Source organism: Callorhinus ursinus, unplaced genomic scaffold, assembly GCF_003265705.2.
Source record: "Callorhinus ursinus isolate GAN/ISIS: 27379988/994484 unplaced genomic scaffold, GSC_fseal_2.0 scaffold23, whole genome shotgun sequence".
Classification (NCBI taxonomy): domain Eukaryota; kingdom Metazoa; phylum Chordata; class Mammalia; order Carnivora; family Otariidae; genus Callorhinus; species Callorhinus ursinus.
Window position 1 is genome coordinate 2,232,923 of NW_027397085.1, and position 4,984 is coordinate 2,237,906.

Sequence of the window (4,984 nt, forward strand, 5' to 3'; positions counted from 1 at the left end):
AATATTGACCAAAATAAGACACCTTATTTAAAAAGCGTTATTCCTTAGACCTTTCATCATGAGCTTCCTTAGCTACCAGGAACAGCTTAGGTACTTCCTTATGTACTAGTCTTTGGGTTTATAATTTATGTTTCATTCCCTCTGAATTCCAGAGGGAGTTTGACGTGCTTCTTGCATTTGTGTTCTCTTGGCTCTCACTGATGGGGCTTCTAGGAGCTGACCAACCCCCCCACCTCAGAATTGACCTGTCTCCTATGTATCTGTAGCAAAGGAACAGATGGAATTCTTTCCGTTCTACCCATGGGAGGAAGGGGTGGGTTGGGATCCCTCACCCACACTTTCCGGTTCTGAACGAGGGAAGTGGGTCACCGCTATCGAAGCAGTGAACAGAGGCAGGGAACATTTTGGATCTTTTGGTTGGCATAAAGAAAGACTGGTTTCTACGTAAAGTTTCTACATAATGAAAGACTGATGCTAGTTTCTTCCTCCTCCGCTCCTCCCTCTCCTCCTCCTCCCCCCTCCTCCCCCCCCCCGCCTTCTTCTCCTCCTCCTCCTCCTCCTCCTCCTTCTTCTAACAGTTACTTTATCCCTACATTGCTCAACAGATTTCTCATGAGGAAGTCTGCTGCCCCAGTTTGCCCAAAGTCGGCCATCTAGGAACGGGCTGCTCCGAGGGCCTCAGTGCATCCTGTGTGGTCTGCCCCGCAGGAGTCCGTAGGTTAGTCTCACTACACGTATCAGTGTGCACTTACAGTCTCTCAGCCCTAGGCGATGGCTCACTTTTTAGCTATTTTTACAGTACAACAGACTGCATTGCAGGGGTTTGGAATGGTCCTTTGCATTATAAAGAGATTTCACTAGTTGACCCAGCAAGTTATTTGTGTAGAGCCTACTTTGGGTACTGCTCGGTTCGGTGCAGAGGCAGTAGGGAGGCTCCAGGGTGACGCTTGGGCCTTGCTTCTGTCAGGGATATCATGGTGTTGAGGGAAGAGGAGTTTGTGCCCCTCTGACCCCACAAAAGAGGAAGCTGAGGGTGTCATTTAGTGCTTTGTTTGGGAACCAGCAAGAGAACTTCCAGCTGGACCTAGGAAGAGATGGAGCCAGAGGGGATTTGGGTGGGGAGGCAAGGAATGGACTCATGAATCAGAGAAATTCTTGTGGCTAATGTATGCTCTGCAGCCCGAGAGATTCACATTCTTTATTGAGGAAAACTTTTGCTGGGTATCAGTTTCCTAGTGAGAATGTCACTTCCACTTTCAGTTTCATTATATTTTGGACAGAGTCTGTTTTCCTGGTATGAGTATGCTGGCTCCATCCTTAAGAAAGATGCTCAAAGTACATACACCATCATCAAGCCTTCAGTACCTAGCGCCACGTTTCTTCCCAGACACCAAGTGGCATCTAGGCGGGCTTGTGAGCCACTCCAAACATGCAGATGTCTCCTTCTGTTGTGAGAGCAGAGTGATCTCAGGAGATTGGTGTCACTGACTATCCTCCCAAGCGTAGCTGTCAAGTACACAGATTCAAAAATTCACCATTTCATCGGAGCCATTTTCAGAGCTTACTGAGTTCCTTGTGTGGCCCTCCTCTTCCAGACTGCTGTGCGTTCTTCCTGCGGTGCTCTTCTATTTGGAAGACCCCAAAGCAGGCCACCCAGGGGTCAGGGGAAAAAGCCTTCCTGTATGAACCAGTGTGAGCAATGTCGGAGAAATGTGACACAAAGCTGACAGGAACACCAAGTTCTAGTTTTCCCATTTCTGGAGGCTTATATCAAACAGGTTTAAAATAATGGAAAATATCTGGTCTCTCCCCATGGGGTAGCAGAAAGGTGACTGCCACCAATGAGACAATGTTATACGGACTCGATGTATTATATAAAACACTTGAAATGTTATGTACATAACAATGTTAGAGTACTTGGCCCTTTGGAACAAAATAGACCAAAGCAACTTACAAATTTGGTGTCGTGACTCAAGGCTTGAATGGAAATAGCCAAGAAACCATAAGGCAAACACAGAGCCCAACTATTATTTCTCATGAGTATCACCACCTCTTTCTGATTTTTTTTTTAAATGCTGCTGAGAAGATGTAAAAAGTAGATTTTGAATAAGGCAGACAATGATTAGCATCTGCAAAGGAGACCTCTGGATAATCAGTCATTCAGTAAGAAGTATCCAAAGACAGAATTTGGATCATTAATTAGAAAGAAATAACATATTGACGTCACACACACACACACACACACACACACACACACACACACACACCATCAAATCTATTTCCCAATCTTTGGCCTGATTAATGGAAATTCCAAAGAACTTCATTCAGATTGGATTGTTGATGTGGGCATCCCAACTCAAATCCACTGTAGGTGATTTTATTTCCCTGTGATTAAGGCCCATGTTTCAACAGCATTAGAAGTGTTGTAGAGAAGCATTTCTCTACAGTAGAGACGAAATTACAATTCCTTGCACTTGGCAAAATGTTTGCTGTTGAGGATTCCAAATTCTCCTGGTCATGAGGAGCTCAAGAAAGGGAACATTTTATTCTTCTTTCCACCAACAATTTGTTTGTCTATAGTTAGCAAGTGCCAGAGGTGGTTATTTGTTTTCTTTTTTGTTGTTGTTCTTGTTTTCTTTTGTTTTTCATAGGTTTTTACCTGTGAGTCCAGAACTTAAAGATGTCTCCATTTTGCATGAAAACTGTGTCAACATCTGATATTATAGCATGATTAGATGACATGAGTCTATCTGGTTTCTGGTCCAGAACATTAGTTTGTCAACCACTATTTTTTGTTGTTCTATAGTTCATTACACACACACACACACACAAATGTGGGCAGGCAGTAAAATTATGCTAGAATTGCTGAAGAATTATAAGTAGGGAAAGTGTGTTTAGCTCTTGAATCCAGTACTTGAAATCATAAGGATAAATAATCACCACCAGCAATCTTGTCCCTGATTTTGTTTCAGTCATTAGAATTCTGTTGCGATGTTTACCACTCAGTCTTCCTTAAGAAACTGGGTTATGTCCTCTTTCTGAGCCCCGCAGGGAAGTCAGAAAGCCAATGTTTGAGGTAACGTGGCAATGCATTTTAAGAAGAATCAGCTCCTAAGAAGTGGGGAGAAAACAGATGATTGGACTTTGCAGGGCAAACATGCCCCAGCAGGTTGGAGACCGCGAGGAGTGGGGTCCCGCTGGCCGCGGTGGTCCCCTCCTGCCCGCCCCTTGCGCGGGGCGCCCGTTGCACGAGGCCGGCCCGGGTCGCTTCCGCTCCCGGGGGAGCCGGGCCCTCGCGCTCCCTCCAGGATGGGACAGGATATGACAGCCCGGTTTGTGCACCAGCATCCTTAATATTTCCTTCCTTTCAGAAGCAAATAGAGCGTTCCCTTATCTGAATGCTAATTTCCTAGTTAAAAACCCTCCCTTGCTGACAAGGGACTGAAAGAGTTTTAAATCACAGATGTAGAGTATCAAATGCAATAATGCTCTTGCAATAGTGCATTGAAGCCTCAATTAATTAACCCTTGGGCTAAGTAGGCAGGTACATGGCGGTGGCCGCAGGCGGTGGATGGATGAGATTTAAATGTGCATCTCATTTCCCCAGCACGGAGCATGCCGTTTGGTTCAGAAAGGAGTCATTTTGCACACTCGCCTCATTTACTCGCCGCTTTAATCCTCCTAATTCCACCTGAGATCGGGGGAGAATTGAAAAGGAAGGCGAGGAGCAGGGGCTGCCGGCCGGGCTTTTGTTGCGCGTGGTCCCCCGGGGCCCCGCGGCCTCCAGCGGGTCTCGCCTCGGAGCAGGCGTCGATGGGAAACGTGCACAGCGAGATCAAGGCGGATGGGGCTGCTTTTACATTTTTAGAGGATGCGGGCAGTTCTGGGAGGAGGACGCCGGACCGAGCCCACCCCGTCCGGGTGCGGAGTCCCCAGGCCAGGCCGCAGCCTCGGCTGGGCGCCCCTGGCGCTGGGACGGGTGCCGGGCGGGGGGACGCGTCTGCGAGATGAGGCCGCGGGGCCGGAGGCGCGGTGCGCGCGCAGGCGGGGTGGGGGCTCCGATCTGGCCGCGCTGCCGAGGTCCGCCGCCCGGGTTCAAGAACCACATCCCACCCTCGGCCCCGGCGCCGTGTCCCGCGCTGACTAGGTGTAACTCTCCAGCTCATTTCTCTCCACGCGATTTACCATCTGTGAACTCGTCTTTAACCTAATAAAAATCATCTAGCTTTTGACTAACAAGAAAAGGAAACAGTGCTCATTGTGGGGTTTGGGGAAAATGGCTTCACTAATGTGCAGGATGAGAACGGAGTGATTTATAGGCGGTTTTAACTGTAGGCTATGATTAGGGGGCTGGTAGTAAGTGCATTAGATGTCTAAGTGTGGCAATAGAGTAAATAGGCGTTTTATTTATCGCAGTGCCAGGGGCCTCTTAGCGGAAGAGCGCTTCTCCAAATTGAAATATAGCAGAGTTTACACTCCTGATTAGGGCTTCAAGCGCAGAGCCCAAGGCTATCAGCTAAGCAGAAACAACGCTCGCTGACACCTAATTGTCACTGGATTAATGTGCAAACAGGGACAGCGAACAGCAACAACAAATAACCTAGTGTCAGAGACGTTGGTGGCAGTGTCCACTCGCAGTGACTTGGGGCCAAATTGGAGTTTATATGTCAAAACGGGCTCGGATCAATGTGTCGGGCTCCTCCTGCGAAGGGCTGGATGGAGTCGTGGCAGTTTGTTGTCTATGTTGGGGGGGGCATATTGTGTGCCTGGGAGTGGAGGGGAGCAGGCAGACGGAGGAGGTGCAATGCCTGTCCATTAATTTTTTTTTTCTGCTTTATGCTCCCGAATTCACAGCTATTAAGACAAATTTATGTGAATCAGGTCTTTCTCTCCAGGATCTTGTGACTTTTGCCTGGGTCTCCATATAAAATTTAATAACCCTGTTTGTGAATCAAATCATTCCCACAACAACAGATTCAGTCTG